Raw genomic sequence first — 13,139 nt, forward strand, 5'->3', positions numbered from 1 at the left:
CTGTTTGTACTGTTACGAAACACGTGTTCTAAATATAAAAATACTAGAATATACAACTTTAACATAATTATCGATTTTCATGCCACCTAGAACTAACTTTACGATGTAGAATTCAGGTGTCGGTGTGCGCGCGCATCGTAATAATTCGCTCTTATCATTTTTCTCCATCGCGCCAAAAAAATTATAACTTCAAAAAACAACAGCAACAAAAATACAAAAATGACATTTGACGGCAAAGATCGCAAGATTTAAGTCCTTCGCAAAGGTTGAAGCGTGGTGGCCCACCAAACCCTTCTCATTTTGGCAGACCCGTGACCTGTAGTGGGCTGGCAATGGATTGATATGGATAAGATGAGGTCGCTTATATATATTATGTAGTTGTGTAATACCAAATTAGCAAAACTATCTGTTGCTTTTCAGTGAATACGCTACAGAAGTTCGCGACTGCCTAGCACCGTAGGAAGTTTAATCAACTTTCAGCACAAGATTAAGCAATGAATGCAAATTATATTTATACAGACGTAACTAGTGTCCGTACTTGCAGTCTGTAAAGTTGCTGGAGAACAAAGGGTGTGAAGACACGGAGTAAACAAGTTGTAGTAAGTTAGTGCGAAACCTGACGTCTGCTGCTGCATTTCTCCGCCGCGCGCCGCTCGCCTGCTAAATGCTGGTAGCTAATAACTAGTGCATAATAAGATGATAAAAAGTACTCTACTCACTTTACACTCTTTTTAACCTATTAAGATAGATAGAGGTAGAGATTACTTGGTGTTGACGGCCTAGTTGTCAAGACAGGCCTTGCTTTGGGGTTGACTGTATTCGATCCGCAGCATGTGTATGTGTATGTGTGCGTGTATGTGTGCGTGTCTGTGGTTGTGTGTGTGTGTGTGTGTGTGTGTGTGTATGTGTATGTATAAATTATAAAATGTTTCATTCATACATTTCGATTGGACTGGACATCGACCCTTTACGTAAGTACAAAAAACATTTCATCATCATCATTCGACGGCCGATTGGCGCAGTGGGCAGCAAGCCTTCTTTCTGAGTCCAAGGCCGTGGGTTCGATTCCCAAAACTGGACGATATTTGTGTGATGAACGTGAATGTTTTTCGGTGTCTGTCTGTTTATCTATATATTATAAATATTTATGTATATTACTAATAAATAATATTCATCAGTTATCTTAGTACCCATAACACAAGCTGCGCTTACTTTGGGGCTAGATGGCGATGTGTGTACTGTCGTAGTATATTTATTTATTTATTATTTATCATTATCAGCCTTGTATGCCGTGTATAATGTCGCATAGCCGCGCATCTCCATAAGCCCTCCATGCTACTCCAATGAGATTTTGCGGGCTTTAACGATTATTAGCACGTTTTAGTCATTACAACTGGCACCGATCGTTTGATCTTCTCTCCAATGAACACCGCCAATTTACCAACTACGCGCTGGAATTGAAAATTTAATTTTGATCTGATCAAGCACTTCATGATCCGTAGCCGAATATGTTGGATTAAAAATCAATAAAGTATATTTAGATACGATTTGGCGTTAGTCTAAGCTATTTTTTTTGTTATGTTATTGGATTAGGTATAATTATTATATTTTGAGTAATAAATGTTGTACCTACCAAAAACCTAACCGAAAACCCAACTTGTAATTTTATGCAATTTGAATCCCATGTGAAGTTAATATCTTAGTACCGATTAGATTTAAAGAGAACGAAAATTGGATGGTTTCAAAACGAATTTGAATTCAATTTGAATTAGGAACAGGAGATATCGTGAGCGGATCATTTTAGAATACAACCGTTGTACGGTCGTCGCTTTTGTAGCGGAAAATTAAATTGTAACCTCCACCTCGTTACTCGTTTTAGGCGTCTATTTGTTAAACGCGCATGCAACAAAATTCATTAAAATGTATACCTACATTACCTTTTGATGTTTATGAGCGGATATTAATAACGGTCATATTTTAAATGGGTATTTGATATTTTTTTATAAACAGTTTTAAAAAAAGACATCTAATAACGATGATATTGTGTTTTATATTTGGAAGGAATACACACAGTAGGGCGCTGTGCAAACGTACATACTTTATTGGACAGTGTAACAGGAAACTGCGGTTGCTGCGTGATGTTACGGACATCGGGGGCTCGGAACCGGTTTAATTCATCAGTAAATTTTGGTTAGTTAATCGGTTAGTGTTTTGTACTTTGTTTGACTGGTTTCTGATAAAAGAAACAGAAATGATACATAGCGTTCGGTTAACCTGATTATAGTTGGTTCATGCCACGATTTAAAACATAACGTAGTAGGTACGACATTTCTCTACACCGGTTTATATATTATATTAACTGAGCGAAGTAATATAAGAAACAATTCTTAATTATATAATTAAAACTCTATCTCATCATCATCATCATGATTATCAACTCATTTTCGGCCCATTACAGGGCACGGGTCTCCTCTCAGAAAGAAAAGGGTAACGCTCATAGTTCACCACGCTGGCCACGTACGGAATCTACCTTTACCATTAAAGGAAATGATATTTTTATTAATTACAAATTGAAAAACGTACATAACTTTTTGACGTGACGACGTCTTATAATTCAATGGGGCCGGCTGCACGCACGAAAACACATGACGTTTGCGGCGTTACCTCGCTCTGAGGCGTTCCATTCAAGACTTGAAGTGCAAGCGAGAGCGCGGAACGAGCGACAAAGAGGCACAGTCGGCCTCCGCGTTCGACATCTGTCTCTCTCCTACTTGAGTGAGCGATGCGTCCGCGTGTACAGCTTCTATATGTAAAAGTAACCTTACATATACAATAATACATTTACATGTTTTCGGCAAAGATGAAGTGCAGTGAAAAGTGAATGTGGTGTCAATTGTTTAAAGCAACGATAATATCTATAAAACAAATAAAATTAAAATTTTCTTTTGAAAAATGCAACCATTCCATCAATATTCTCTTACGACGTTGTCACGCTCAACTATCGTCAGTAAGCCGACTTTACAGACAACCAATTTTTTTATAGGATTTCCATTGAATTAAGAATATACAGAATCCTCATCAAGCCATTTTTGTATATTGGGTCCAAAAACAGTGAAAATGCCCCGCGCACGTCTTACTTTACACCCGCGGAATGAACGCTAGCAGCGTCCAAACTTTTTCCCATTTACCCATTTTATGGTGCACGTTTAGAACATTACAGGGAAAATAATTACTGTCAACTGCTAAATAGTAGGATGTGACTAACCGTTTGTTCTAGAAATCATTCTAAAGTGGAGTGGCTTTTGATGTTTCAATATTAGTCGTGTACACGGTTTCTGTATGCTCTAATTCTGCGAGGTTTTCAAGCCCCGGTGGAGTCGGTCGCCAGTTGCTTCTGAATGGATACTGGTAACAGTTTAAGACTGATATAAAAGGCAAAGATAGATTCACTAGCGGGTAAACTAAGCTCGGCTGCCTACGCAGTCAGAAAAATTAGACAGATTACTGACGTTGAAATAGCTAGGCTAGTTTATTTTGCGTACTTTCATAGTGTTATGTCCTATGGAATCTTGTTATGGGGTAAAGCAGCTGATATCGAAACTATATTTATATTGCAGAAAAGAGCTGTACGGTCAATATATAAACTTAAATCACGCGAATCCCTCCGTGAGAAGTTTAAAGAAATAGGCATACTTACTGTAGCTTCACAATATATTTATAACAATATAGTATTTGTAAGACAACATATAAGTCTTTATAAACAAAAAGTGGACATAAACAGTCGACTTACAAGAAATGGTCATAAATTAGTGTCATCTGCATATCGTCTGCGTAAGGTACAGGGATCATTTGTGGGATTGAGTATACGCTTTTATAATATGATTCCTAAGGTGATTTTGGACCTGCCAATGCACAAGTTTAAAGAATTTGTTAAAACACATTTATTAGAGCGAGGTTACTATACAATTGATGATTTTTTTAATGACAAGGTTGCTTGGAAGCATCCGGCTCCGCTTTCAGCTCTCACAAGATAGAAAAATGAATGTTAAAATACAAAATGTAAATTGTTGATGTTTGAAAAGAGCAACTGCTGAGTTTCTTGCCGGCTTCTTCTCGGTAGAATCTGCCTTCCGAACCGGTGGTAGAATCACTACAAACAGACAGACTTGACGTTTCAAAAGTGCTTATATTAGGCCTACTTGAAATAAATGAATTTTGAATTTTGAATTTTGAAAGGTATGCTAATTTCGGCATAGGAGCAGGAGCGGTAGGTGAGTCGTAGTATTGCTTAAAGCGCTCAGGCCGCGATTGCCAGAGAGTCACAAGTTCAAATCCTGTCGGTTCTGAAAATTTTTATATGCATTATAAATTTATAAAACTGATAAGTAACAGTTTCACTATAATTACGGTTATACAAAATTGCATGGAAATTATTTTTTAATAGTAGCTTGTATAATGGGTACTAAGATGATTGATGAATATTTTTATGAATAATACACTTAAATACTTATATATACAGTTATCACCCAGAAACCGAAAAATGTTCATTACACAAACATTTTCCAGTTGTGGGAACCGTGCTTTCGGCTCAGAAAGCAGGATCGCTGCCCACTCCTCCAATCAGCCGTCTAAATTGTTGTTTGCGTGGCTTGCACCTGGGTGTACTTATCTTGCAACAATAATCCGGCAACTGAAAGAATACGTTTCTTTTATCTTCAGTTTTTCATACAATACAATGACAACAGTCGTAATAACCTTGTAACAGCGCAGTATAAATGACATTGTTCATCATTTAATTTATTAAACGTGACTAAAACAATACTAAAACTTAGTAGGTACCCACTTACGTATGATACACGTTTGTTAGATCAATATTAGCATAGAACAAACTGAGAATGGCAAAACTTAGTGAAAACATGACGTAGTCTGATAGAGGGAATTACCTACCCATTTTCTTGCACTACGTAATTATGCGAACTTGCACAGGTTAGGTATTTGTGATGCTAATGAATTTTCCCCGACCAAGTAACTTGGCGAGCAATGTTAACTGGCTTCTGAGACATAAGATATATCTAATATAGACAACACTCACTCTGCCGCCTTACCGGGAAACGCTACAGACTTATCGATCCGTGAAATTAATTACTTTTAGAGATATCTTAGTGCGATGTTTCATGGTCCCGACCTTGTTCGCATCTTATCATAGGTGTAGGTGTCTTAACAGGCGCGGTTTCCGTCGTGCACTGAGTACTACAGTCATCTTTATGATGGCTCCAAGTACCAATTGGCCGCTTGGGATGCTGTGGATCGCCGAGCCAGGAGACTTATAGGTACTTAGGGGCCAGAAGACTTAGAGAATTCACCACTTTTTTGTAAACTCTAGTCTAAGTCTTGTCTAAATCTAGGCTAAGTCTTGATCATTGTCGTAGGTAGCCAGTTTGTCGGTGTTTGTTAGGTTAGGATATACTTCGGGGATTGTGCTCAGGAACTGTTCGATCTCGTTCCCTCTTCACCATTCTACCATCGTACTGCAAGACGATGTTAGCTCCCTTTGTGTGTTCTATCGACTCTATAATGGAGAGTGTTCTGAAGAGTTGTTTGCGTTGATACCTCCTTCCCTGTTCTCTGTCTGCACCTCACACCGTAGAAATAAATTCCACCCTCATCATCTGGATGCCTGGTAGTTCGAAATACCAGATCATTTTTACCGCGCACTTGCAAATTATGGAACAATCTCCCATCTGATGTTTTTCCTCAAAAATACAATCTAGGGTTATTCAAGGGGCGGATAAACATAATCCTTAAAAGCCGGCAATGCATCGGTGGGTCCTCTGGTGGTGCAAATGTTTATGGGCGGCGGCACTTAACATCCGGTGACCCACTCGCTCGTTTCCTGCTATTAATAAAAAAAAAAAACACCGGGCTGGTTTACCATCATATGTTGTCAATAATCAATATCCCAAAAGCTCGCATAAAGCTATTTGCGTCTTCCTCCCTTATACGCATGGCTACGATTTGGATCGTCTTCCCGAGTTCTGTGTTTCCTAACTCTCACAAGTTAAGTCCAATCTTAGACCACATCTGCACTTTTCATTAGGTGAGATTGTGGTCAAGCGCTGGTAGCGGAAATTACTAGCACCGTGCTTATTTCTACTCTATTCTACATGAGGCTTAACACCTAAGCCTCAGGTTGATGGATACATGGCGGTACCTTGAAGGATGTGATTCTTGCATGCCCTGCAAATAGTTGCTCTTTTTATAGGCGTGGGCTATCTGCTTGATCCAACCATTAATACGGTAAATAAAACGATTAGAATTATGGGTTTACTTTAACTCACTGCAATACCCTTCTCAAAGGGGACTTCTTGAACTGTACCAACACTTACCGTAAGGTGAGATTGCAGAGGAATAACAAATTAAAAAGATAAGTTACTTTATAAACACATGTTGATTCTCGCGATGAGCAATCCTGAATGATGATTAAACTTTGATTTCCGATGAGACCTGATATCCCAATGCGCCGTTTCAAAAACAGAGCTACCAACTCAATCAATGTCGGTTACATGATATCATAGGTACCAGACATATATTCGTAGTTGAAGGATGTGAAGTGTGAAACCGAAACGCTAATAGTTTTTAAGTAAACCACTGTCACAGTTCCTGGTGAAAGAAATTAGATACAGCCCTAACATCACATGCAAAATAAAAATAAAGCGACTCCTGTCACTTTATTAGGTACGCGTTGCGTAGCGTAGAGGTACTATGTGCGTTTCGGTCTTTTATATTCAATAGGGTTGTCAAACACTTACACGAATGTTTTGAAATAGTTTCTATGGAAAAATAAATATGCTTTTTTTCTTTTTACGCTGAATTTATGAACCGCTAGTTAGCAACATGGTTCCAGATTTTTCCTCCTATACTTGGCAAGCATTAAGCGACAAATTGACTTGTAAATTTGACTGAAACAACACCGTGCCGCTTTTATTGCTACCGGCTTCGAAATAATATCAAGTTACCAATTCATAAAGTTAATTAATTTTCGAGATGATTTCCCGTTTCCTTTGGATTGTATTTTTATTACTTAACTTGTGCGTCAAATACAAGTCTTAATTTATAACTGTTTTTATAAGCAGCACTGTAAAATATCACAGTAAATCAGAACACAGTGTGTACATTCCACCAATCAAACTATTAAGAGATTATGTGACACTGTCAAAATAATATGATTTCTGGAACCTAAGCGACAAAACCTAAGCGAAATGCGTAGGTAAAGTTTTTCTTACAGATACAATACAAGTATTTATATGTCAATGTGATTCCTTTTTTCCTTTATTCATCAGCACGGCTTTAGGTATAACACACAAGAAGGTTGTTAATAGTTACTATTGCCTGGCGGTTTAGTTTTTGGCATTTACGATGCTAATGAATTTTCCTGCCGTAGTTGGCAAACACTAGTTTCTGTAAATCGATCAGGAAACAAGAAACTACGCGCCCCGCTTCTATTGCTACCAGCTACGAAATACTATCAAGTTACAAATTCATACAGTTTATTAATTTTCAAGATTGTCAATTCTTGTTTACTTATGTTGGGAAAAGTAGGGATGGAATAATACTCGTTTCCACTTATTACATTTGTTCTATATCAACGAAAACGAAACGAACCAATAAAAATATTCTACGATAGTATTTATTTCACAAACTATACAACGTGAAACCGAATTATGAGGTACTACGTTGAATAAGGATATTTCATAAGGATTCACCCTGTAAAAATATTATATCAAAAGAAGCATATTTATTTTTCCATAGAAAATAATTCTAAAAATTCGTGTAAGTGTTTACTTATGACAACCCTATTGAAGATAAAAGACCAAAACGCACATAGTACCTCTACGCTACGCAACGCGTACCTAATAAAGTGAGTGAGGAGTCGCTTTATTTTCATTTTGCATGTGATGATAGGGCTGTATCTGATTTCTTTCAGTTAAAACTAGGACAGGGGTTTACCTTAAAAACTATTAGCGTTGTTTCACAGGTAAGTCTTAAAAACAGTAAATAATGTACCTGTAAATCATGTGAATTTCAGTTTTCATTTACACATTGTATAGTTATTAATCTATTTTGAAAAATACTTTTAATATTTAAATTGGAATTACAACGAATTATATGAAACAAGCATTTAAAAGAAAATTATTGCTATTCAAGCCATTTAGTATCAATTTATCTTGTAGTGACGCGGGCGTAGATATCAGGTGTCAGTCACTAACGCTTACAATTTTAAATAAAAGACATGTAAGTAGGTATGCCGCAGCTTATATTGCTACCGACTCCGGCGATGTGATGATGAACAGTATCAAGTTACATATTAATCAAGTTTAAATATTAAGGATGATTCCATGTTTACTTTGAATTACATTGCATAGACCCGTTTTCACAATCAATAATGAAATCTCACAGTGAATCAACGCACTGTGTATGTTCTAACAATGAAACGCAAATAAAAATTGTTGTGGCATCATCAAAATAATATTATTATTGGTTCACCAACCACGTAGTTGTACGTGATACGCATAATAATGGTTTAGATCGAAGTTTAGGTACATTGGGTTCAAAATAAATTATAGGTTTCTTCAACATATTAATAAAATTATTTTCTGACGGTTAATTATTTGGGAAAGTAATGAATTTTCCTGTGGGGAGTATAGAAGTCCTTACAAAAGACTGTAAATAAAGATGATGAATTTTCTTCCTGCCATACTTAAATTGAAGAGCTCTGTACCCACATGGACTTTCGGGGTACCATAACATGTACCTATGGTACAACGCGGATTACCAATCAAAAAGTATTTTGCGTAACCACGAACCTGCAGTGCCGTGCCTTTAAAAAAAAGAGTCTATACCTACTCTATATTTTTAGGTACTTGTACTTATTTATACAATATGTTTTAGTGTTAGTATAGTGTATATTTTATAAAGAGAAACAAACAAGCGAGTTAAATCAAAGTCAAAGTCAAAGTCAAATATTCCTTTATTCAAATAGGCACATAGATGGCACTTTTGATGCGTTATTGTATACAAAATATGTACTTAGCAGTGAGTAGTGATGGCGATAACTACAATCGTAAACTTAAAACTAAAGCTACGAGGGTTCCAATCGCGCCCTGGTCTAAGAAGAAGCCCACAACAAACTTAGCCGGGTGTTCTTTTTGTTATCACCATCTCACATTGTCATTAGAAAAAATTTAAGAAGCAACCTGGTTAGAGCAATTGTTTACACCCAAGCTTTTTTATCGTTTACGTAATCCTTTATACTATAATAGGACTTTTCTATAAGCTTTCGCTTAATACAAACTTTGAAATTCTTTAGTGACATCCCCAAGATATCAACCGGTAATTTATTGTAAAATTGTATACAATTTCCTTTAAATGAATTGCTTATTTTGTATAGTCTAGTGTACTGCACTGCAAGTTTATTTTTGCTTCTAACGTTTAAATTATTGCAGTCACATTTTCTTTTAAATTTTGATATATTTTTGTGAACATACATTAAAATTTCAAATATGTATTGGCTATAGAGTGTCATTATTTTAACATCTTTAAATTTATCTTTCAATGACTCTCTCGGACCCATTTTATAGATCGCACGAACAGCCTTCTTCTGCAGCACGAAAATAGTGCCAATATCAGCAGCATTACCCCATAGTAAAATTCCATATGACATAATGCTGTGAAAGTAACTAAAATAGACTAGCCTAGCAGTTTCTATGTCTGTCAGGTGGCGTATCTTCTTTACTGCATAGGCAGCAGAACTAAGCCTGTTCGATAAATTATTTACATGAGGGCCCCAATCAAGACCGAATATAATAAAAATATGTTTTCTTTATGTAGGTCCTATGTCTGCTTTATCTTATATCTTTAAACGAGTAACTTTCTTGTATATATATATATATATATGTAAAGAACTCTTTTCTCGATTTCATATATCGAACCTTTTCTGAAAGTCACCAATGTTTTTACAGTGATAAGTGACATAAAGAAAAGGATGTTATATATATACAAGAAAGTTACCCGTGCAACTTCATCTGTACCAAATCGGTTATTACCAGAAAAAACGAATAAAATGACATTTTCTGAAAAAAAAATCCTAGCTAGATCGATATATCGCCCCCGAAACCCCCTGTATACTTCCAATTATATGTATATATATATATAATAGAATCTCGGAATTGGCTCCAACGATTTTCATGAAATTTAGTATACAGGGCGTTTCGGGGGCGATAAATCGATCTAGCTAGGATTCTTTTTCAGAAAATGTCATTTTATTCGTGTTTTCTGGTAATAACCGATTTGGTACAGACGAAGTTGCACGGGTCAGCTAGTATATTTTAAAATGGCATAGGACTGTCCAGGGTTTAACCATAAACACCACGCTGGGCGGACGGGTTGGTGGTCGCAGTGGATGATATTAGTGACACAGAGGAATATGCTGTGCGCTCACTGTATCACTGTTCCGTTAGTCGCCTCGTACGACAGCCGCGGGAAGAGATGAGGTGGTGTCAACTGTATTCTAAACTGCCATCACCACATGGCGTAATTTTTAACATTACATAAGTAACGAAAAAAACATTGTTTACATTAAAGACAGATGAAAAAAATGTACCATATTTTGTTTGTTCATCGACTTAACAATCTGCCAATGAAGTCAGAATCTAAGTTGGTTGCCAATTGCATTTAGATTCGCGTTACAAAACAACCAACACCTTTTTTTTTTAATTAAACAACAAAGTTAAATCCTAAGCACAGAATGGGTAATCCAAAGTAATTAGAAACATTAAACCTACTTTAGGTATCTCTCAATGGAGAATCGCGTTACAAAGACAAAGAGGGGAGCGTTTAGTATCTTCAAAGGGATTTTCCAGACCAATTGTTGACGTTTACTAAGGTAATTTTTTGAACAATTTAAACTTATCATAAAATTTGTGTTTAATAGGTGATCAATACTTTTCGTAAGATTCTAAATTTTTATTAATTGTTTCATGAATAAAATTTAACATAATAACCCATACTTTAAGGGTATTACGAAAACCATATAATAAGTTAAACTTTAAAAGTAACTATTCAAATAACGTACAAAACTTCATCTTATTCGTTGAAGCTGTTTCGAGAAACGAATATTAAAATAATATGTACCTAACCTCCTCTATGTAGAATTTATATAATATATCTACACTAGCGATCCCTCGCGACTTCGTCCGTGAATAAGTCAACTTTAAAAGATAGACATATGCTGCCGCTGACTTTATTTAGAATTTTTAAAGGGATCAACTAAACTTTGTGATAATGATTTTATCGAAACTGTAACCATTTACGCAGCGCACGCAGCTGGCGCTCTCGACATTCGTCATTTGTGCTATGCTCCTATTGGTGTTAGATATAAAACACTGAAAGAACTTTTCAAATAGGACCAGTTCATCTTGTTCAAGTAAACAAACAAACTCTTCAGTTTTATATATTAGTATAAGATAATAAAGAATTTCCCGCTGAAAGCAAAAACATCTACTTAATTATTATACTCCATAGCGAAGTGTTTGTATCCTCCTTGATATTTTCAGAGATGAAAGGTGAAAACCAAACCTACCTCCTTTCATTGTAACGCAGTGTGTATATAACTTTTTCCATTAAATTATAATATTATGTAGATAGTCAGCGTTCCATTGGCACTACTTACTGATTGTAAATGGTTGGATTAACTAACTAGGCGCCCATATCTTAATGGTTTATAGTCTGGTAAATTATCACAATTTTATTCATATTAATCCTCTAAAAACAACGTATTCACGAACTACGCACAACTTACTACCACGTCTATAAACTCAGTAGTTAGTTTAAAATCATAACAAATAGGTACTAGGTACTGTGGGACCTGCAAGAACAAGGAAATTAATACTAGTTTAAAACCATGAACACGGGGTTATTGGTTGACTGGTACATTTAGCCCGCCTTGATTTCTTGACCTCACAATTATTACAGAGGCGCAGGTAACCTAGGAATGGGGAATACTTAAACATCCAAATAGGTAGTGTAACAACTACTTTTTTAACTGGCTTAGTATAATTTTCCGTAATACAGTTGCTTAACCTTTGTTCCCGTTTATTTCTCCCCCCTTCACCATCTGTTCGCGCCTCCTTCAAACCACAGCGTTCCGGTGTCCCGGGTGACACTCTTTTGAAATATTAATTAAGCACGCGGTTAAGGGGCGTCGCGCTCTACACTGCATCGGTCGCCACAGTGTCCTGCTCAAACTATTCCTTAACTTTAAGTTGCTAACTAATGACGACCTATCATCTTTATACAAAACTTGTAACCTACTTGCAACGAGTATATAACTGCGCAACGTATATGAGTTCGGTTAGGAGTTCGGCTTCACTTTGGAGGAGCCGAGTTCAAACCCCGGCACGCACATCTAACTAACTTTTCTAAGTTAGGTGTGTATTAAGCAATCAAAATCACTAGCTGTAACGCTGAAGGAAAACATAATAAGGAAACCTGCACGTCTGAGAATTCTCCATAATGACCTCAAGTCCACCAATCCACCTTGTAACCCTTCTGATTCTGAGAGGAGATCCGTGTCGTAAAGTACGTAAGACGGTAACTTGTTGTTGAGTAACGGGTTGTTACTGATGATCAGTAAGATCAAAGAAAAAATAAACAGAAAAAAACTTCTGCTGCCTCAAATTATTATTCTATTTCAAGACAACCACTTTGCCACCAGTCAAAATACGAGAGCTGGTAAAATGTCCTAAATAGTTGCGGTCAGAATTTGCTATACGTTTCGTATATGTAAAAATAGACGCAATTATAATGATCATTCTGAAAGTTCGTAGGACACCAACAGGAAGAACTGAAGTGAAAAAAAAAGCATCAACACCTGCCCGCATTGTGAACAGCACCAAGTGACGTTGTAAGAGCTGCTCCGACTAATGATGCGACCATGACCAGTTATGGTTGTGGCTGCGTGAAGTGCGCGAAGTCCCTTACGATACAGAACAAGAGACCCTAGTTAGCATTCGAAATATACAGGACCCTAATAGGACACATTTACCTACAGAATTCAAAACAAAAATCTTGTTTTTATTACA

The sequence above is a fragment of the Pararge aegeria genome, chromosome 2, assembly GCF_905163445.1.
Source record: "Pararge aegeria chromosome 2, ilParAegt1.1, whole genome shotgun sequence".
Taxonomy (NCBI): Eukaryota; Metazoa; Arthropoda; class Insecta; order Lepidoptera; family Nymphalidae; genus Pararge; species Pararge aegeria.